The 24,482-nt window shown below is 34.1% G+C and overlaps 1 long non-coding RNA gene and 1 other non-coding gene across 2 annotated transcripts in view; both read left to right on the plus strand.

Moving 5' to 3' along the window:
- LOC140699799 (uncharacterized) overlaps positions 1–24,482 on the plus strand; it is a 186,987-nt gene that overhangs the window by 110,856 nt on the left and 51,649 nt on the right. The window lies entirely within an intron of this gene.
- Positions 14,547–14,668, plus strand: LOC116282463 (U6atac minor spliceosomal RNA). Its single transcript, XR_004191980.1, has one exon. It is a non-coding gene; the product is annotated as a U6atac minor spliceosomal RNA (small nuclear RNA).

Consider the following 24,482-nt stretch of genomic DNA (forward strand, 5'->3'; position numbering starts at 1 on the left):
TTCCTCTATGAGGAATATTATATAGTCTTGGTTCCTGCTTTCTCAAGTGTTACTTTAAAGTACACCATTGGAGTAGTCATGAAAAGTGAAAGCATGTCATAAAAATAGATGATAAATCATACATTTAAAATGTAGATAGTTATATTTAATAGGGATAAATGATGTGATTGCAAAGATCAAGGTTTTAGAAGGTACTGATGACATTCTTGCTACAAAAAACTTTCTCTTTGAAATTGTCTTCATACTCTCCACCTCTCTCTATTTCCACTGATATTGCTGATTCAAATGCTTTTTTTTCTTCTACAAACTACCTACCACAGTCTTCTTTACATTGTTATCCCCATCACTGGCTTCTACATGCTCCAGTTCATCCTTCACATTACTGCAAATGACAGTATAAAATAGAAATGAGGTTCAGCTGTGAGGTAGTAGCTGAGATTTGTATCTTACTGTAAACAACTAGGAAAGTGGGCAAAATATGACAGGACGTGTTTTCAGACATTGGGCATTAGGCAGCAGAGAACTACAGTCCTTGCCAAAAGGAACATAAACCCATTGAGCATTGAGAGAGCCCATATTTCAACCTAGAGGCACTTTCCAAACAATGGTGAAGTAATGGCAATCAAAGGCAAAGCATGAAGTTCTTTGATTCTTACTGAATTAAATAGTTAAAAACTAAAGTCTGAGAGGGTTAAAGAAACTGTAAATTGGAGGCAAGAATAACAGAGGAGGAAGGTACAAATTAAAATCTTCCAGAAATCTGCATGAGTTTTCTATTGTCTATTACTGTGTTAAAGCTACATATGCAAAAGGTGAAAATTTATGAAACTGGGCCAAGAACAACCAGGAAAATGAAAGTAGAAAAACTTCCAGAGCTTACACTGGGCTGGGGGATTTTTGTATTCAAACCAGCCAGAATGGAGAATCATTTTTGAATGTTTATTGCATTCAGTGGAGCCCAAATGAGGGTCTTATCTAAGTGATAGTGCTAAACTACAGTGAAGGCTACTTTAAAATGTATAATGAAGATAAAGAAACAAGACTTTGAAAAGATTAAACTTACCCTCAAGTAAGTTAACTGCCTACCATAAAAACTCATCTAGTACTCTTTGAAAGAAGACGGCAGAATGCAACACTCGATAATATAAAATTCAAGATCGTCAGCATCCAGTTAAGATATTAGACACAAGAAAATAATATGTGATTCCAAAATAAGGAAAATAAGTCCATAAAGACAGTCTCAGAAAAGATAATGGATGTAAAGTATCTGTTATACATATGCTAAATGTGCTCAGGATTTGGAGAACATGAACATAACAAGAAGGTAAAGAGATAAAAAGGACCAAATGGAACTTCTAGAGATGAAAAATTTCATCTAAAATGAAAAATTCACATGATCAAATTAAAAGAAATTTAGGCACTGCAAAAGACAAGATAGGTGAACTTGAATCTCATTGAATTGAAGCACAAGGAGAAAAACAGAAATGAAAATGAACAGATCCTTGGTGACATTGGGGACAACATTAAGCAGTATAACATGTATAAGTAGGGCTACAAAATTTTTGAAAAAATGACTGAAGATTTCCCAAGTTGATCAAAACAACAAACCCGCAGATTCATGAAGCTCTGTGAACCTAATTTAGTATAAACACAAACACTCTAAGACACATCATAACTAAAACTGCTAAAAATTAATAATCTTTTATTGCCTTACAAACAGCTGATTAATTTCATACAGCAGAGAGACAAGAATTATCACAAATTTCTCATCAGAAACTATGCTAGCCAGTTAATAATAAATAGAATGATGAAGTGAAATACCTAAAAAGTACATAATTAACCCAAAAGATATCAAGAAGTGAGACAATGAGGAACAAAGAGCAATGGGACAAATAGACAATAATTTATTATCAGGATAGTAGATTTGACTTCAAGCATATAAATAAATAATTAATATGTAAATAGCTTAAGTGCGCCAATCAAAAGACAGATTAGGTGAAAAAGCAAGATCCAACTACATAATCTACAAGAAACCTACTTTAATGTGAAGGCATACATAGGTAAAGTAAATCGATGAAAATGATATACCTTACAAGTACTTATTTTAAAGAAGGAGGGGCAAAAGCTGTATTAATATCAGACTAATGTCCCTGCTATTCATACTTCACTGGCAATTTTTATCACGAATCAGAGCTATGTTTCTCTGTACCTAAATTTGGCTGACTGAATTCTCTTGGCATCTTTGTTGAAAATCAAAGTAAAAGGTTTGGGTTTTCAACAAACGACACTAGAACACTAGATGGTCACATGGAAAAACAAACACTTCCCTATCTCATACTATATACAAATTCAAAATGAATAGTAAATATAGCATAAAAGTTAAATTTATAATGTGTCTATAAGATAATGTGCCATATAAGATAATATGGCAGCCCTGAAACAGGCAAATTATTTTAGATAGGACCAGAAATTTCACAAATTATAAATGTGAAAATTGATAAATTTCATGTAACTAAAAGTTAAAAACTGCTTTTGAAAGATATCGTTAAGAAGATTAAAGGGCCAACAAATTTGAGAACCTAAAAGAAATGGATAATTTCCCAGAAACATACAACCTACCAACATTGAATCATGAAAAAATAGAAAATCTGAACACACCAATAAGAAGATTGAATTAGTGATCAAAAACCTCCCAATGAACAAAAATACAAACATGCTTCTGGATATCATTTCTTCAGTATTTATAATTTCTAATGTGACTTTCAGACTTTCAGTTATTTAAGTCATATTTTTTTATTTCCTACTTTTGTCTAATCTCTTTTCTCTGAATCTCTTGTATGACTTCTGTTTACAAACAAGGATGCTAACTTTTTTAGAGTGTAGAGAATCTGCTCAACTCCTCTGCTCTTTCCCCATTTCCTTTTGTGATGCATATTCTTTGTGTGCATTTTTTTCAGTCCTTCCAAACTATTGAATGGTAGAAGGCATATTTTTTTTCTGTATAATTCTGTGTGAAAGGGTGTAGGGTAAGGACTGTCTAAATGTTAGAATCAGGTGTGTGGTCTTGGACACCCTGTTGCTAAACCTGTTAAGACACCTCTTACTAAGTCTTCCTGGGGGCTTAACTCAGTCTTTGACTCTCAGCGGTTCAGTGAGGCTCCCAGTAGAGCACCTGAAGTCAGAGGCTCTGTATTGCGGTCTGAGAATTATAGCTTTTTCTCTGGTCCTCTCACTTCACTTCTGGCAGTCCCTGGCAGATGTCTGATACTTGATAAAGAAATGTCAGAAAATAATATCTATATATAATAAGCATTCACTATGTTAAATATTATATGAAAACTGAGAAGTGCAATTGAATATTCAAGTGTTTCAAAATACTTCAGAATTTAAAAACATGAGGATATACATCCACGTGCCTGATAATAAAAAATACTTCATCTGGTATTGTATCAGCTAGAGTATGTGGGTCAATATCTTGTTATTTTTCTTAAGCATGTATTAAAACTACATCCCTGCAAATATATTCTTTATGTCAGGATGAAAAGTCAGTGTCCTTAAATTTTGACACTTTGATTAGTATTCTTGTTATATAGTTGAAGAAAACATATTTATGAAAATTACTGTAAAACTTCAAAAATTATCACTTTAGTTTTAATCAGATTCCAGCTTATATTTTGGGGGGGAAAAGTTATTTTCTCTGCTAGTAAGTGATAGTCATTCCTCAGAGATGAGACAGGCAGTTTCCACAATATCTGTTCAGATTTGTTTAGCTACTAGTTTCTTAAAAATAAAACATCAAGAAATATATCAAACAAGTTATAAACTATGATGGAAACCACTGAGTTTTGTGTTCAATTTATCTTTTCTCACTACTGCCTACACTTTTTACAGGTGTGGGCTCCAGGCAGCCTCGTTTTATCTGCCTTTAGCTTAGTTATGAAGAGTGAAAACTTAATCAAACTTGGGCTGATCAAATGTTCATTCTCATGATTCTGGAATTAATTGAATAGAGATGTAAAAGCTCGGAAGCAATGATGCAGCTGTTTACTTTCATGTACAATGAAGATCTGCAGAGACCAAAGATGAGGGATGTAGAGAAAATACTCCCAGATTGTTAGTGTTCTGTTTCTTGGTTCTTTTCCTTTCTTATGACTCACATAGAGAAAAGACTTTGGGTTACTCGAGAGTCCAATGTTTCTTCATAATTGATGATTGCCTTATAATAAATAGACTCTTGCGCTTTTCTTTGTACTCATTTTTCTTTTGCATCCTCCTTCTGCTGCTTCTTGAAACCAGTGGGAGTTGGTTCTGTTATTTTCAACTGGAATCCTAATTTGTAAATATCCACACACTTTGAAGAAACATAAAATGAAGTAACTTGTTATTTTTGCTAAGCAAAGGAATAAACAACAATAAAATGCACTATAAAGCAGTTTTGAGATTTATATTTGAGTATTTCTCTGATAAGAACAGATTTGGGCAGAGGAGAGGAGAGAAATAAGCCTTAAATTTTTTGTAAGCACAGATTTGTTCTGCTTACGTAAGTCTGAATCAGCAATTTCGATAGCATACATAAGTAAAATAAATTCATTATTTAAAGTAATATTGAGTCATGTGGCATAAGTCCCAATTGTAGGTGAGTAGATTTTACACTGGGTTATAATACCATATTTACTCCCCACTCCCTGCTGTCTGGGATCAAGGTTACTGAAGTCCTTGAAAGACCATGTATGGGGGTCCTCATCTATTTCTGTTGGAGTGGAGGGAAGACTTCCGTTTCTGTGCAGGTACAGGGCTATCTAGGTTTTATTTCATTTTCCTGGGATGTCCAGGAACCCATAAGATTTCCTTAAGGGTATTCACATCAAACTAGTAGGAACGTGATCTTCTCAGGAGAGCCTCTCTTCACAAAACTCCTTTTATGTCAGACCTGAAGCCTCCCCTTTAAGAATTTCTTCCAAGAGAGACAGCACAAAATTTTTGTAGTTTTCCATGGATTAAGCCATCATAGTTTGTTGATGAGTCTCAGGATTGATCCCCCAGTTACCGTTTTTTTGAGTGGCTGATGAGAACAACTCCCATGTGTCCTCATTCTTCAGTTTTGTCCATTTCAGTGATTTCCTGGAAGGAGTTTGCAGTTGTTGTGAGCTTTTATGACATGCTCCTGCCATCTTCTACTTATTCATTGTGCATAGAGAAACAGAGAAATGGTCTCTTGAATTTTATTTATACCAATCTCTGGTGGCATCTCATTGGTTACAAAACAACTCTACAATCACAACAATAATCAGACTTCCCTTTCAACTTACAATCAGCGATATCAGGCCCATATATTATGATATTTCCCATCAATTACCCAAAAGCCAGTTTATGAGTCCTTTGATCCTGCAGGCCCCTAGTCAGATAGCCAATTACCTTTAACTGTCTTGTAATTGCATGTATTATTTCCCTTCAGTAAACCACACTGTATATCTAATTTATATGTGAATTCCATCACTTCAGGGTTACAGTGTTATCTTGAGATAGTGTTGAATTTTTACCTCTTTCCATTTTTCATGAAAGAATTTCCATCTTATGCTTTCTGGTTAAGGTTTTCCCTTCTGGGCCACCTCTGTTTTCATTATGTAACCTCTTGTCTCAGGCAATATGACTGCTTATCTTTTTTTCTCATTTAGCTGATCTTATTCTGTAACAATTCTCAATATTCTACTATTTTGCAGAGATAAATGTTTATTGCCCATGTTAGTTTTGGGTAAGTTCTATATATGTGACTAAGCAACAACAAAAACTGAAATAACAGCCCTTCCACTTTTTAGCCTACGTTAATTTCCCATTGTATCCTGTGGATAATTATTTGCTTAGATATTTATAGAATTTAGTGTTGTTATTTTAGTATTGGAATAAGAGAACAACTAGTATTCTCAGTTTCCAGTATAGGGAGGCAGAATTCTGCCTGAAATAGGGTTTATTTCCAATCATGCGTATTACGGATGATAATTAGTACACATGTAAAGGCTCAGTTGATTTTTGCTAAATAAATACATGAATGAACATATTTTGAAAACCAGTTGCAATTAATAAATTGATTAATTTGTTACTTAACAAATATCCCAAATAGTAAATAGTTTATAAGAGCAACTTGTGTTGTATGTTTAGTTATCTCCAAAGTATGGATTTTAGTTTCTGAACATTTGGTTTCTTAATCAGACATGTCTGAAATTAACAATTAGTTTTTCTTAGTTTTTAGATGAGCTCACCTTGGGATGTCATGGCAATTGTCCTTGTACACTTGAGCTATGCCGGCTGATATTATCAGGTGTCAGGCCCATTGTATTTCAAGTTGGGTAGGTTGTGTACTGCATTAACTCCACGGGTACTGTATATCTATAATCTATGTGAGTACTTCTCTTGGAAGTGTGTAGTATACAACCAGTGTGGCTGTAGGTAGTAATTCTTGCCAGAAGCTTAATCAATGAATTATTTTAAGCCATGAAAATAGAGTGCTAGTCACTGATACTACCTAATGACCATTGGATGTTTTAAATTAGTGAAAATCTGCTTAGTTTGGATTTCCTCTTTCCAATTTTAAATTTGTTTTATGCTCATGAGATCAAATGGTTTGATAGAACTAGATTGACACACAGAAAATTTGTACGCCTTGGTTCCCTGGGAAACCAGGCTAAAAATAGTTTTATTGGCACATTTGGTTGCCTATAATGAGGGCCAATATAAGAATTTAAATGCTGTAATGTAGCTTATAAATCCCAAGAAATCATTATATTAAGACAATTTAAAGGCACTTTTGCAGATACTCAGATTGGAAAGCATTTCAGATATTTGATGAATCTAATGATTTTTGAGGTCTGTCTTGTGTGTATGAATGTTTAAGTGTAACTATTTTTTACTTATTGGATTAAAAAAAGGAACATACCTGAAAATTGATTTATAGGTTCTGGGCAGATACCAGTAATAAAGTTTCCCAAGATATGGATGTTCCAGGATTTCTAGTAAAACTAGTTTTTAAGATGTGTATTATAAATTAATGGTTTATATAAAGCTTGGAATCAAATAGTTGATTATTATTAGTAGTATTCACACTTACTGCAATGTTAAATTCCCTTCTTGAAAGCCTTTTGCTATATTTTATTTATGAATCTATTTATTTGTTTATTTAACAGATAACTTGACAAGCACTGCTTGATATTGAACATTTGTTCATTATTTAGTAAATAAAGTTTTAAAGGTAAAGTTTCCAAATGTAGCACATAACAAGTTGCACAATTTCTTCATAAACTTGGAACATACATTGTGTTCCCTAAAACTTTTATATGTTATCAATCTAATTTTAATATTTCTTTTTGCACATTGCCTTACTTTAAGAAAACATAATGTCCATTGAACATATGAAAAATGTTTAAGTACATTAAAATAAGAGTAATTAGATACATGTCTGTCAGATTGGTGAAAATTAAATATGATGACACATTCTATTTGTGAAATTGTGGGGAAACAGATACTTTGATATACTTCTGATGAGAATGCAAACTAATACAAGCCTTATAGAAGGCAGTTTACCAATATATAAGGCTTAAAACCAAATGTATGTCTCCACAAAATTCATACATTGAAAATTCATACATTGAAATTCCTAATATAATGACATTTAGAGGTGGGGCCTTCTGGAGGTGAAGGTTATGAGGGAATAGATTAGTGCCCTTATAAAAGAGACACTAGGAAGTTTCCTTGCTCCACTTGCCATGAGAGGACTCTGTGAGATGGCCATCTGTGAACCAGAAAGTGGGCCTTCCATAGGTACTGAATCTTCTGGCACCTTGATCTTGGATGTCCCAGCTTCCAATACTGAGAAAATTTTCTGTTGTTTAAACCACCTATTCTATGGTATTTTGTTATAGCAGCGTGAACAGCCTGAGACAAATTGGTGCTGAGGACTGGGGTACTGCTCTTACAAATACCTAAAAACTGAGCAAGTGGCTTGGAACTGTTACAGGGAGAAGCTGAAAGGATGAACTATTAATAAGAGCAATTCTGGTGAGAAGCCAGAAGGAAAAGAGGAGAACAGTCAGTAGAGAAAGTCTCATCGTAGAGAGAGCTTCAACATTCTACCTAAGCTGAATGTTGGTAGAAATAAGGACAGTAAAGACCACTCTGAGAGGTCTCAGGCAGAAATGAGGAACATGTTATTGGAGACTTATATAAATGAGAAAGAACTTGGCTGAATTGTGTTAATGTCCAAGTATTTTTGTGGAGGGTAGTACTTGGGAATGATGAAATTGTACATTTAGCTAAAAAAAAAAAAACTTCTAAGCAAAGTATTGAAGTGACATCCAAGCAAAGTACCAAGGCAACACCTCCTGATGCTTACAGTAAATTGCAAGAAGAGAGAAATGATTTGAAGGTGGAATTGTTAACCAAAAAGGAAGTAGAACGTAAAGTTTTGGAAAATTCTCAGCCAATCCATGTTGTGAAAAATAAGAAATCTTGTTTGGGAGTGAACACTAAGGGTGTGACCAGGAAGCAGAACAGATGAAGACATCCATCAAAAAAAATATGCAATTAAATTTTGATGTTGTAGTTTCACTTCTGGGAATTTTTCCTGAACATACACTGCCATAATGTGAAAATAAAAATACACATATTTATTTATTAGGAACTGTTTGTCACTGCAAATTGTTGGAGACAATCTAAATACCCATATGGGTAAAATTACTTGAATAAACTATGGTACATTCACACAATGAAGTTCTATGCTGTTGTTAAAAAAAAAAGAATAAAAAAAAACCTTTCTGAACTGATACAGGGTGATTTAAGATATTGTTAAATGAAAACAGAAAATTGCAAGAGAGTATCTACAGTGTGGTACTATTTATGTTGAAAAAAACATATAAGAAAAATATATATACATATCTGGTAATTTATGCAAAATGAAATACAAAGAGTAACTAGAACCTAATGAATTATCTTCAGAGGTTGAGTGGGAAGAATGTGGAAAGAATGAGGTAATGGGAATGAGGCATAAGAGACGAGGGAGAAGTGATACATCTCTGAATATACCTTAAAGAAAAAATCGTTCTGATGCTTGAAGCCATGGTAATACTTCACATATCCCAAAATATAAATAAATAAAATTCAATAGAATTTTAATTGGTGGTAAGATTGAAGACAAAATATGAAGAGTGACAAACTAAATCTAACAAGAACTACCAATAAATTTTATAACCACACTAAATGTGGGAAGAAAATAACTAACCTAAGTTTTGAACAGCATTTTGACTATGTACTTTGAGGCTAAAGACAAAAAGATCTGTGAACAAACATTATGCTCTTTATACTCACAAAATAACTGTGAACCAATATATCATAATATAGGTATGCTATACAAGTATGCAAATATTAAACTCATTTCTCACAGGGCTATGGAGATCCGTTGTGAGACTATGAGGACAGAGCAAATAAGTACATATATTGTGAATAATTAGAGCTGGATTTCTCACTCAAAGGAGAGACCTTTAAGTAAGGAAACAGGGAAAGTTAGTGAACTCCTCTGATCTGTGTGTATATCTCTTTCTCAGTATGTATATTATATATGCACATGTACATAGTGAGATATAGATGCATTGTATATATGCATACTTGCATACATGCATGTACATAAATGTATAATGGTGACTATATTGCATAGATATATACATATATGTATGTATGCACACGTGTAGATTTGTGTATATGCAGTATGTGTAGATAATACACACTTCTCTCTCTCACTTTCTACTAGCTCTGTCAACTGAGTAGATCATGAAACAATCACAGTTCAGTACCAATGAAATTACTGAATCAAAGCTGAACTAGTAAAAATATAAAAATGATCCTGGAATATATATTATTGTCCTAGAAAATAATGAAGTGCTCACAAAATGAAGAGAGCTTGCTGAACAGACATCGAAATCCACACAAAAGGACTTCCAATGGCCACATATGGGGCACTCTGAGAAAAATAAATGATTATGGGTATTTTATACCCATAAAATAAAATAAATATCCATGAGCTCCTAAGAATATAGAGAAACAATTGAATACATAAATGTGGGAGAAAGGACAGATTTTGCTTACAGTAGAATTCTAATTAAATGTAGAAGCAATGATGGAAATAGAAAATGACTCTTTGGCAAACACCACAACAATAATGGTTAAAGGTAAGAATTAGGGATGGATGCTACAATTAATGGGCAAAATTATGAAGAAAAACAGAATATTTGCATGTTCTCAAAGTAACTTCCCTAAAGATGTTTATTAAGTACAACAGGAAAAAAAGCAGTATCTTTATATTAGAAAAATCTGGCAGACATCACTTTAATAAAGTGATCAAGTTAATACCACTAGTAAAGACTCTTATCCACATTCAGTACCTCTTCTACAATGCACTGTGGAGAGGGATAATACCAGAATTTACACGACTAGTTTCTCTGGGGGCCAGAATTTTGTTAAGTTAACATTTCTTTCCTCATCTAACCAGAGAGAACATCATGACTAGACTGAATATCACAATTGACCCTCTCAATGCTTATTTAATGAATTCTCCTTAATATGACAAGAAGGGGCTTTAAAAAAATTTTTCAATTAACTTAAGGATAAAAACAGTTGAGAAGATCTGAAATAACATTCTAAAATTAATGCAACATAATTAGTAATTACACCACTCTTTTTCATGGTCAAGATGGAGGCAGCATGTCAGACTGGAGAGTTCATCTATGGGAAAGGTATTTACATATCATCCTTCAATTAAATATAAGACAATGCTTTCCACACTCAAGTGGAGAGAGATCTTCTGTGGCATGACAAAGACCCTCACAGTACTACTTGGGATACAGAGCTACTCACTGGAAATGAGGAGGAAATTTTTTTCCTACCTGGACAAGGAGACACTGAGATCTTTTAATAAGAAAGGACGTACAAACACCCCACTGGGGAAACCAGTGTGAGTTTAGGCGGAATGAATCACCTAAGAGTGAGTGGTAGGACTTGTTTTGCACAGTGATGTCTGAGACAAGAGGTCCCTGTAGATCCAACCTACATTTGGTAAAGATGCCCGAATATGAAATTATAATCTAAAAAGAGCTACTACATAGAGAATTGGATAAGGAAATACATCGTTAGTAGTGAGCATGTGGCTCTCAAGACTGTGTAGACTCAATCTTTTGTAGTTTTAGAGGCATTGGTCCTTCCCTATGAATTAATGGGACAGTTTTAGAACTGAACCAACCCCTTTCAGTCTGAATCAGCACCCCAAACTCTTGGACAATTTAGATGAGGACATCTCAAGAGGGAGATACTGGTATCTCTGTAAATATTGACAGATTTTTCTTTGAGCAACTAATTAGGAAAAGGAAAGTTATATCCGTACTGTCAGGCTGAGATCTGAAGCAAGTCACAGAAGAAGCACACAGGTTGAATTTTATAGTATATCCAGTGGTAAGTGAAATATTTTATTCTCTGGATATAGCACTTAGCCAAGAGTTGCTAGCCCAGTATCTTTTCACTAACTCCAGTCCTGTCTTACATTTTCCTGTCTTAAGTTTTTGGGCCCACATGTATCTTTGTCATGCTGACCTATAACAGAAGTGATTGGTTTCCGAAATCAGCAATGAACTTTCTTTAAAGAATTCTTTACAGTTCAGCCTATCTGGCTAAACTGGAGTTTAAGAAATCGGTTTCTACCAAGGTTGTTAATATATGTCCGTTTGTAAATGTCTTTGTGCATTCGTGCAGTGTCAGAATAGTAGAGGAGAAGTCATGTCTAGGCGAACGTGATATTCTCTGCTCCACAGGCTATGTGAGAAACTAAGAAGGTATTTTGTGAGAGAGTGAATGTTGTCTTAGTGTACTATTACTCAGTGCATGACAGAAGAACATAATCTTCAGAACCAGAAGGAACCAGATTTAAATCTCATCTTTTCTACTTAGTAGCCATGTGACATTGATGGTTAATTAGCCTCTCTCGACCTTAGTTTTCTGATCAGTAAAATAAAATTATATTTTTTCTCATAGGATTAGTGTGAATATTAAATAATAGAATGTGTGGTAGGCAGACTAATTGCCCTCCCAAGACGTGCATGCCCTTTTCCCTGGAACCTATAAATATGTTAGATTACGTAACAAAAGAGAAGTAAGTTTGCAGATGGAATTAATATTACTAATCTGCTAACCTTAGCATGGGGAGGTGATCCTGAATTATCTGGGTGAGTCCATGGTAATCACAAGGGCCCCTAAATATGGAAGAAACAGGCAGCATGGAAAAGACTTGACAGGACATCGTTGGCTTTGAAGATGGATGCCAACCAAGGAATGTCAAGGAATGTGGGCAGCCTCTATAATTTGATCGAGGCAAGGAAACAGAGTCCCCTGAAGACCCTCTAGATGAAACACGGGAATGCCAATACCTTGATTTTAATACAGTGAGACACATTTTCAATATTTGGCGTCCGGAGCTGTAATATAATAAATTTGTGTAGTAATTCATTACATCAGCCGTTGGAAATTAATGTAATATATAGAGTTTAGCACAGTGCTTGGTAAATAATTGATATACAATATATTTTACTTCTACTTCTACCTGCTTTCCTCTGTTTTTGGGTTCTCTTCTATCTAATCCCCAGCAAATACTTCTCTTGCAAATCCTGCCCTAAGATGGAGCTTATTGTGGCCACTTCAGTTGTAATTTTGCAATTTTCATTTGCACAAAGGGAGAGAGAGTTAAACTCAGCATCACTGGGATCACGAGCTAGCGACCTGTCTTGTAAAGAGCTAGATAGTATATTTTAGGCTTTGCAGTTCATGTGATCTTTGTCAAACTACTTGACTCTGCATTTATAGTAGGAAAGTAGCTGCAAGCAATATATAAACTAATGAGCATGCCTGTGTTCCAATAAAACTTTATTTACGCAAACAGACAGTGAGCCACATTTACTCTGTGGTCTGTAGTTTGCTGGTACATGATTTACAGTTTCTTTTCATCTCCACACAGGATAATTCTTTCAAGGTTAAGGTGAAGAATGAAGGTGAATCAAATCCTCCCAACTCTATAAAATAATTCAGAAGACTCTGCTTGTTGTTTCTTTCTCATCTGTGAGTTAGAAATCATAAGACGACCAATGACTATAATATCAACAGTAATCATAAATTACAGGACAATAGAGAAGGGGTTCCTTATCTTCTGAAACTCCGCCCTGGACCACAAGGTCATTAGAATTATTTACCTCTTCAAGAAGCTAACTCTGCTACTTCAAAACAGACACCAGTTATCAGAAGTGTGCTAATTTGAAATCCTAAAGTTGCTATCTTGTGATTTTTCAAAACATAGAAGACTGCCCATTTGATAGACAGTCAGGGAGAATATAATTAGAAACTCCTTTACAAAGGTCTTAATTTCTCCTCCTTGGATTGAGCACTTTCAGTACTTGTGTACTTCTTTGCTTTTTGTCTGTTACCCATTTCTGCATGCTGTGTCATTTGCTTTAAAATGTGACAAAGTGATCTGAGCTTAGGATTCTGCTGCCAAGGGAGGCATTATTGATTTCTTGGAGAGTTGCAAGAAGACTTGCAATGTCGCTGTTAAACCTGGCTGACAGATCACAACAGCTTGTGACATCTAATTTACTCTAATGAAATCATGGGGGTTCTCTGGCTCTCAGGCCTAGAGGGGAGGTGAAAGGTCAAGAAAGTGAGAATCCTAAGCAACCAGGCATGAAGGGCAGTTCATTCTCAAGGTCCAGTCTCATTCTGGGAGGACAGTAGCTGAATTTACCTGCGTTGAGTTAACTGGATTTTCTTAACAAATGGAACATGATAAATGCTTGATAATCACGGCGCTGGTTACAGTTTAATTGCTCGATCAGGAAACCTTATTTTTAGTTTCATTTTGAGGCCCTACTATTTATAGTTTTACAGCTAAGAATTTATTAAACAGGGAAAATCTTCTTTATGCTTGAGAATGCTTTTAGCCATCATTTCAATTTGCTAAGACTCTTCTTTCAATAATCTTCCTTAAACCACACAACACATTCAGAAGTTTTGAAGTCAGTTAAGCCAAGTTTCTGCTTAACTGATACTCTTTTATAACTATTTTCATATTGTGCATGACTTTTATGAGGAAGAAACAAAAGGAAAGCAAACAAGCTGATAAGGGGATTTTCTTCTGATTCAGTGATTTTCAGGATTCCTTACAGCCTCAACATACACAACTCAATATCTAAGCTCATCCACATGTTCCCTGATTGGCCTATGACCTCTGTTTCCTCATGATAAAATACATAAGATAAGTTTTGATAGGCAGGTAGGATGCTTTCAGTATAATATCATGATTCCATATTTATATTTTTATACATAAGTAGTTAATATTCTAATTGGATATTTGGAGCACATAGTAATTGCTGAATCATATGGGACAAGGTGAATAAAATTCAGCATACGTTTCATACTAAAGCCTCTTGTTCATAAATGCAAAAAAAAAAAACAAATTAGAAGAGTGTTGGGTGTTGTATGAAAGGAGAGAAAGTTAGCACTCCCCTTGACAAGGAAGAGGCCCTTGGGCCTGACAACACACATGCAGTTAAGGCATTGCCACCTGCTTCTTGGCATCTAACCATCGTTTTTTTCAATTAAAAAACCCACAAATTTAAAACAAAATAGTGTTGGAACAGATGTTCATATAAACTGCATTTTATTTTCAGTGCCATCATGTCCTTTTCATGGAGTAACAATGACCCATTTAACTCTCTGAATCTCAGTTTCTTCATCTTTAAAATGGGGTTTGTAATGCAGAGACTGTTCATGGGCACCTACTTGCCCATAGACATAGGCATTTTTACATGTGCTGTCTAATTACTCCTGGCAAATCTGAGGAAGATATTATCCTTAGTCTGCGTATAAGAAAACTAGGCAGAGACTAAATGAGTTTTGCTAAGTTTGATGACTAATGCATACCACAGTGGAAATTGAAATCTAGGTCTTCTAATGCCAAGCAAAATTTTCTTTCCATGGAGTATCAGCTGCTTCCCACAGGCTTTGTCCAAGGAGCAAATTATAGACTGCAAAAAGTAGGTATCTGTAAACATGAGGTAAAGTTATTGTTTTGACAATAATTCTTACATGGGTAAATTTTGAAAATCAACATATTGTATTTCACATTATAATTACAATATTAGTTTGACTTTTCTTTAGACTAAAGTACTAAGAATTATGGAAATTGCTTAATGAATAACCACACTTAATCCTCCCTACAAACCTACAAGGAAGGTATGAGTAATTCGCATTTTACATTTAAAGGATCTGAGCAGCATGACTTTGAATTTCAAAATCTAATTCACTGTTTTTTAATTGAAGTATAATTGACTTACAATATTAGTTTAGGTGTACAGCATAGTTACATTATTTTTATACATTACCGAATAAGTCTAGTTACTATCTGTCACCACACGAAGTTATTACTCTATTAATGATTGTATTCACTATGCTGTACATTACATCACTATGACATTAATTTTATAACTGGAAGTTTGTATCTCTCAAGGGTAGTTCCATTTAAAAATTTTTGAGGACCCTCCTTACAGTTTTGCATAGTGACTGTACCAATTTACATTCCCACCAAAAGTGCACAAGGGTTCCCTTTTCTCCACATCTTCACCACCACTAGTTTTTTATTTGTTTGTCATTTTTTGATGATAACTATTCTGACAGGTGTGAGGTAATATCTCATTGTAGTTTTGACTTGCATTTCCCTGATGACTAGTGACAATGAGCATTTTTTACATATGCCTGTTGGCCATCTGTATGGCTTCTTTGGAAAAATGTCTTTTCAGATCTTCTGCCAATTTCTTACTTGAATTGTTTAAGTTGTATGAGTTCTTATATATTTTGGATATTAACCTGTTACATAACAAACCATTTGCAAATATCTTCTCTCACTTTATAGGTTGCCTTTTCATTTTGTGGATGATGTCCTTTGCTGTGCAAAAGCTTTTTAGTTTGATGTAGTTCCATTTTTTAATTTTAGCTTTTGTTGCCTTTGCCTGAGGAGACATATCCAAAATAATATTGCTAAGACTGATGTCAAAGAGCTTATTGCCTATAGTTTCTGCTAGAAGTTTTATGGTTTCAAGTCTTACATTTAAGTCTTTAACATAATTTGAGTTTATTTTTGTATATAATATAAGAATGTGATCTAGTTTTATTTTTGCTCGCAGCTGTCCAGTTTTCTTTACATCATTTATTGAAGAGACTGTCTTTCCCCCATTGTATATTCCTGCCTCCTTTGTCAGAGATTAATTGACCACACAAGCATGAACTTACTTCTAGGCCCTCTGTTCCATTCCACTTATCTGTGGGTGTATTTATGTGCCATACCATACTGTTTTGATTACTGTCACTTTGTAGTATAATTTGAAGTCAGGGAGCATGATATCTCTAGCTTTGTTCTACTTAAGATTGCTTTGACTGTTCACTTTTTTTTGTGGTTTCGTACAAATTTGAAAATCATTTGTTCTAGGTCTGTGAAAAGGGCCATGGACATTTTGGTAGGGATTGCAATGAAAATATAGATTGCTTTGGGTACTATGGACATTTTAACAGTATTAGTTCTTCAAACCCATGAGCATGGTTTCCATTTATTTGAGCTATCTTCAGTTTCTTTCATCAGTGTCTTGTAGTTTTCAAAGTATATGATGTTTACCTTCTTAGTTAGATTTATTCCTATGTTTTGTTCTTTTTGATGCAGTTATAACTGGGATTGTTTTCTTCATTTTTCTTTCTGTAGTTCATTATTAGTGTATAGAAATGCAACATATTTTTGTACATTAATTTGTATCTTGCACATTTACTTCATTTTCTTTCTTCTTCTTTTTTTTTTTTTTGGTGGAGTCTTTAGGAGTTTCTATATATAGCATCATGCCATCTGCAAATAGTGTCAGTTTACATATTCTTTTCCAGTTTGGATTTCTTTTATTTTTCTTGTCAGATTGCTATGGCTAGGACTTCCAATAACATGTTGAATAAAAGTGGCAAGAGTGGGCATTCTTTTATTGTTCCCTTAGAGGGAACAAGATTTTAGAGGAAAAGCTTTCAGTTTTTCACTGTTGACTATGATGTTAGCTATGGTTTTGTCATACATGGCCTTTATTATGTTGAGGTGTGTTCACTCGTACCTACTTTTTTGAAAGTTTTTTAAATGAATGGATTTGAATTTTGTCATGCATTTTCTGCATCTATTGAGATGATGATATGATTTTAATCTTTTTTTGCTAATGTGTATCATATTGATTACCTTGTGAATATTCCACCATGTTTACATCCCTGCAATGAATCCCACTTAATCATGGTGTATGATCCTTTTTTAATGTATTGCTGAATTCTGTTTGCTAATGTTTTGTTGAAGATTTTTGAATCTATTTTCATTAGGGATATTGACTTGTAATTTTCTTTTTTGTAGCGTCTTTGTCTGATTTTGGTATCAGGAAAATGTTGATCTCTTAGAATGAGTTTGGAAGTATTCCTTTTTCTTCAAGTTTTTTGGAATTATTTGAGAAGATAAGTTTTAACTCTGAATGTTTGGTAGAATTCACCTGTGAAGCTGTCTGTTCTTGGACTTCTGTTTTTTGGGAATTTTGTGATTACTGATTCAGTTTTATTACTAATAATCTGTCTGTTTAGATTTTCTGTTTTTTCCTGATTCAGTCTTAAATTCCTAGGAACGTACAATCTTTTATCTACATCTCAGTTGTTTAATTTGTTGGCATGTAATTGTTCTTAATAGTCTCTTATGATTCTTTGTATTTCTGTGGTATCAGTTGTAATTTCTTGTCTTTCATTGATAATTTATTTTGGCCCTCTTTTTTCTTGATGTCTGGTTAAAGATTTATTGATTTTGTTTATTCTTTCAAATAATCTGCTTTTAGTTTCATTGACCTTTTGTGAAATTTTTTAGTCTCTATTTTATTTCCACTGGGATTTTTATTATTTCCTTTCTTCTACTAACATCAGGATTTTTTGTTATTCTATTTCTAGTATCTTTAGATGTAAACTTAAATTGCTTATTTGGGATTTTCCTTATTTCTTGAGGAAAGCCTGAATCACTATGAGCTTGTCTTTTGCTTCTGCTGCTTTCATAAATATTTGGAAAATTGTTTCCATTTTCATTTGTTTCAAGGTGTTTTTTTAAATTTCTTTGTTAAACCATTGGTTTCTTAGTAGCATGTTTAGTCCACATGTTATGTTTTTTCCAATTTTCTTATAATTTCATTTCATACTATTGTGGTTGGAAAAAATGCTTGATATAATTTCAGTCTTAAATTTTTTGAGACTTGTTTTGTGGCTTAATGTGTCATCTATTCTGGATAATATTTCATGTGTACTTGAAAAGACATGTATTGTGCAGTTTGTGTGTGAAATTTTTTTTATATATTGTAATTTATTGGGTCTAGTGCATTATTTAAGACCAGTGGTTCCATATTGATTTTTTTGTTTGGATGATCTATGCATTGATGTAAGAAGAGTATTAAAGTCCCCTACAGTTATTGTATTACTGTCAATTTCTATCTTTATGTCTGTCAATATTTGCTGTATGTATTTAGGTGCTCCTAGGTTGGAAGCTTAAATACTTAAAATGTTACATCTTCCTCTTGGATTGACCCCTTTATCATTATGTAATGCTTTAAGCAGATAATTGCTGAAGTCTGAATGCATTCTAAAAGCACTACATTTTTACTCCCCACCCCATGTTTTGTGTTTTGACAACACATTTTGCATCTTTTAATTTTGGATATCCTTTAACTATTTATTGCAGTTATAGTTGATTTTACTACTTTTGTCTCTTAACTGTCATACTAGCTTTTTAGGTGGCTCATCCACTGCTTTTTCTGTATGTTTGCCATTACCAGTGAGGTTTTTTTTTCATATTTTCTTATTTCTAATTATGGCCTTTTCTTTTGCACTTAAAGTAGATCCTTACCATTATCTTGTGAGGTTTGTTTAGTGGTGATGGACTCCTTTAAAGTTTGCCTGTCTGGGAGACTATCTTTTCTTCTGTTCTGAAGGATAACCTTTACGCCACTTGTCTGATCTGGAGTTTCTGCTGAAAAATTAGGTGATAATTTTATGCTGGTTTCTTTATATGTGACTGTTTTTCTCATGTTACCTTTAAAATTCTCTTTAACTTTTGCCATTTTAATTATGATATTTCTTGGTGTGGATCTCATTGGGTTCATCTTTATCTTGTTTAGGTATCTTTGCTTCCTGGACTTGAGTATCTGTTTCCTTCCCAGGTTAGGAGATTTTTTTTGGCAACTGTTTCTCCAAACAAGTTTTCTGTGTCTTTTTTTTTCTCTGCTCGTTTTGGGACCTACATAATGTGAGTATCAGTATGCTTTGTTGTCCTTAAGGTTCCTTAAACTCTCCTTATTTTTTTAAATTATTTTTTCTTTTTGCTGTTCTGATTAGGTGATTTTCATTATTCTGTTTTCCAGATCACTGATTGTTGCTCTGTATTATCCAATAGGCTGTAGATTTCATTTAATGTATTTTTCATTTCCATTATTGTATTCCTTAGTTCTGATTCTTTCTTACATTTTCTAACTCTTTGTTGAAGTTCTCACTCTGAGTCTCCATTCTTCTGTGTTTTTAGTGAGCAACTTGACGACCATTTCTTTAAACTCTTTATCAAATAAATTACTTAGTTCCATTTTATTTGGATTTTCTGGCGTTTTATCTTGTCCTTTTGTTTGGCACACATTTTTCTGTCTCCTCATTTTGTTTGATTTTCTGTGTGTGTTTCTGTGAATTAGATGTAACCGCTACCTCTTCTAGTCATGAAGATACGGCCTTGCTTAGGAATTCCCCACGTGCAGACTGTATGTTCCAGGCACTTTTGACAGGCTGGCTGTAGCTGGAGTGACTGGGCTGTGGACTTGCTGTTGTGTACTGTGCTGGGACCACCTAGTGGAATGGCTGTGTCTGGTGTGGCCCAGGGATTCAGGATGTGCTGGGATGGCCTTGGCAGGCTGGTGAGAGTCTCTCAACCTTGTTTCTACTGCTGATTTCAAGGCAGAGGGGGAATGCAAAAAATAGCACTCTCTGATGTCTCCAACCCTGGACATTGCCAGCCATTCCCTTCCCTAGCAGATATTCTAGTGTTAGTAAATGGATCTCTGTCATGTAATGTGTGGGTACACATTAAACCACCATTTTTTCACTTAGCTTCAGGGCAAGCAAGTTTTCATGAGGGTGCCTCAGTAATAACCCTCCTTACTGCAGATGACTGCATCAGACGTGGGGTTGTCGTCAATACCATGTCTCTATCTCTTCTACCCATGTCTTTGTGCCCCTCTATCATATGTTGTGAAGAAGCTGTTCAATCAGCACTCAGTTCTTCAGGAGGATTTGTCCTACCTATATGTAGCTAGAAATTTGGTGTGTCCAAGGGAGGAGGTGAGTTTAGGCTCTTTCTACACTGCTGTCTTGGACCAAACATCTGATTTACTGTTTTTTAACATTCTTCCTTTGTGCGCTATTAGTTTTTCCTGATAACTAAAAGTGAAGCTAGAGTCTTGAGGGCTTCTTAATTGAATTTTTATTGTTTTTCCAATGTTCCCTAACTGTTTACTTCAGAATGAAAAGGAAATTAACATGCAGCAGTAAGAGCTGGTTTCTGCCTTAATTACGTTGTTAGAGGAAGAGACCCTTTACTGCAGATTGCACAGGTCTCAGCTGCTCAGAAGGCACTCTGGTAAATTAGAAAAGAGAGACTCTTCATGAAACTTTGAGGTAGATAGTTTCTGTGAAGCTGTTCTCTCTTGAGGTTTCTGCTTGAAGATTTTTATCTTGATTTGAAATGGTTATGATCAACCCTCTGCAAGGAGTAGATGAGTCATGAGTAGGTTAAGTCCCTGTCTTATCTGTAACATTTTTAATACAAGCTTTTACTTGCTATTATTTTAATTGATTTATATGGGTGTGTGTATGTTCCTATTAGAATACATATGATATTTTCCCAATAAATATAAATAACTTTTTGTGTGTTTTACACATAAAAATGTATGCTTATAAACAAGCCATCCAATCTCACCCCTGAACTAGCAATGGAGTCATTACAGAGTGTATTGACATGAAATGAAAGGGGCACTTTCCACACAGAGCACAGAAATATCATTTTAAAAATATCATTTAAAAAAACCTCTGCTTAAATGCATTAAATTGTGAATAACAGTGAAGAATGATCTCGTTAGGATATGCAGGTGAGAAGCCAGGGTAGGTTAAGGGAGCTTTGTCCCATGGCTAAGTGTGGGCTGGTATTCATCAAGGCCTTGTAGGAGACTGCACCTCAGCTTATTATCATTCCCATCCCTGAAACTGTGTTGAGGTAATCCCTGAGTGATAGTGCTCCCAGTACCTGGCAGAAACAAAATTAAATCTTGGTGGAAATATCCTGGCCTCATTTTTTTTTGTAGTTTTCCAAAATACAATAAAATGTTCAGCAAAGAATAAAAACGATGTGACAAATGAGAAGGACGTTGTCAATAAGGAAGAGTTGAAAAATGAGAAAGACAATAGAAGATCCATGTATCCTGAGTTATCTGATACAAAATAAGAAATAACTTCATATTATATTCAAAGAGCTAAGACAAGATCGAGTAATTTGGCAAAAAAAATTAAAATATGAAAAATGGAAACAAATTAAAGAATTAAAAGATAAAATAATAGAAGTTAAGAACCTACATCGTGAGTTTAGCAGCATACTGGATATAGCTTAAGAGGCTATAGTGAAGTAGAACCTATATCAAAATAAAATACATAGAATCAAGACCAGAGAGAAAAAAATAATGGAAAAAATTCAGTATAAATTTAATAATCATAAAGGATACACCAAGAAGGCTAATATACACTACTTGGAGCCCCAGAATAAAAGGAAAGGTGGACTAGGGCAGAAGATATATTTGGAGAGATAATAACTAACTATTTCTCACAGTTCCAAGAGGTTTTATGAATTATAAGAATGATACAAAGAATTCCAGACGAAATCACTTCAAATCTCAGTCAATAAACTTCAGAAAACTGAAGAGAAAAATACTAAAAGCAGCTATAGAAAAGTCAACAGATTGACCTCAAAGGAACAGCAGTGAGACTGACATCTGAATTGTCAACAGAAACAATGAGATAAGAAAATTATAGGTCATTTTCACTCATTAGCATAAATGTAAAAATCTCAAGTGAAATATCTTCAAGTTACTCCAATAATATCTTAAAAGTGTTTCATCACACCAAAATTGGATTTATACCAGGAATGGAAGCTTGTTTCAGATTTATAAATCAACCAATGCAACTTACTGATAAAGGGGAAAAGTAACTTGATTATTTCAATAGTTGTAGAAAGATACTTAAATATATTTATATATGCATACTTATATATGAAATTTCAGCTACCTAAAAAAAGAAAGAACATTTCTTATTTTTCCCTTACCCCAAAAGAGGTCTTTAGAAGAAACCTAACAGCAAACATCTTACTTATTGGCAAAATGATGAAAGCTTTATTTTTAAGATTTGTGTAGGTAAAGATGGCAGATACAACCATTTCTATTTAACATTGTTCTTGAGAACCTACACAGGACTGTAAGCAAAGTGAAAAAAATAGAAAATTAGAAAGCAAGAAATAAACTATCATTATTCTCAGAAAATAAATGTTGTACCTACAAAACTCAAAAAAAATCCTCAAATCAATGATTTGATTTAATGAGTAGTAATAACAGATAATATAATTTTAAAAAGATACTGAATTACAGTAGCATTAAAAACTATAAAAATCTGAGTAAAAAATAATTGTATTAGACCTTCATGCAGAAAATACAGAAGACACAATACTGTTGACCTGTCAATACTCCCCAAGGTGATTGATACTTTCAGTGCAACACCAATCAAATCACAAAAGTATTTTCTTAAAATCTGCATATATGTATATAACTTTACAAGTTGATTCTAAATTTCATAGGAAAATGGAAAAAAGCCAAAAACTAGCTAACACATAGCTTATGAAAAACAAGTGGGAAAGATTTGCTCTGCCTGATAACAAGAATTATTTTGAATACATAGTAATTAAGAAAGTACAGTATTGTCACCAAGATAAGCTACTATACTGGATTTATAGGAGAGAAATGAGTTCTCAGGAAGAGTGTGAAGAATATATTGAAATTTGCTTTATGGAAAAAAAGGTGACACTAAAGAGCTCTGGAGGAAAAGAATAGGCTTTTCAATAACTGATATTTGAATAGGATGGCTTATAAGAAAAAAAAGTAGTTTAACTCCTACTTTACAACGTACACCAAAATCAATCCCAGAAGAATTGTAGATTTAAAAAAACAAAAAACAAAACAAAAGAAAACAACTCAGGAAGGTAATACAATCATGACTTGAGATAGAAAAAGCAAAAATTTTATATTAAAAAGATTGATTAAGTTGACTGAAAAACTAACAACTTTACATAGGGTGGGGAAGATATGTAGAGCACATGTAACCAGTAAAGAGCTTGTATTCACATTGTGAGTTCTACAAGTCAACATTAAAAAGAGAAAACCCAATAGAATAATGAACAAGAGATTCGAGCAGGCATATTTCATAGGTTAGGATATCCAAATGACCGATAAATACAGGAAGAATTGCTCAACTATAGTAATTATCATAGACATGCAAATTAAAACAACAGTTAGATACCTTTGAATACTGTAATATAGTGAACATTTAAAAGACTGATGTTCCAAGTGTTGATGAGGATGTGGAGCAACCAAAATCTTATGCAGTGCTGGTCACTAACCATTTGATCTGAAAAGTCAGGCTCATCCAACAGAAGAAGAGAGATGGAAATGAGGAGCTGGAGAAATCTCTGGAAGATACTGCCTCCAGGGGTCAGCTGGCCCATCTCTTGGTCGGTGGAGCCTGCAGTTGAGGGAGGTGAGCAGGGTGCAATGTGGGGCGAAGGAAGGAAAGCTGGACCCAGTGGGCATACATTTGCAACTTCTGAAGAAGACGTTAGAGAATAATTTTGTGCTGTTTTGCTTCTATCACTTACCGCCGCCTCTAAATCTCATGAAAATTCTTCTTTTGGCTAATTCTAACCAGGACCAGACAGAAAAAAGTTTTCTGGGAAGCTTAATTCTCAGCTTAACAAAATTGACAATACAATTGTTCACCACATTTTACAATAAAAATTTAACCATCTGTGAGCAGACAAAAGGATGATAGATATTTTCATAAAATTATAAACCTATGTAAATTCCAAACCCTGTTCGGAATCAAGCTCTCCTAGGTTTGAACTTTAGGATAGACTTTTACTATTTGTGATCTTGGGCAAGTTACTTAATCCCTCAGAGTCTTGTTTTCCTTGCTCACAAAATAAAGAAAATGATACATGACTCATATCCTTAATTAAGGAT

The sequence above is a fragment of the Vicugna pacos genome, chromosome 11 (assembly GCF_048564905.1).
Source record: "Vicugna pacos chromosome 11, VicPac4, whole genome shotgun sequence".
NCBI lineage: Eukaryota > Metazoa > Chordata > Mammalia > Artiodactyla > Camelidae > Vicugna > Vicugna pacos.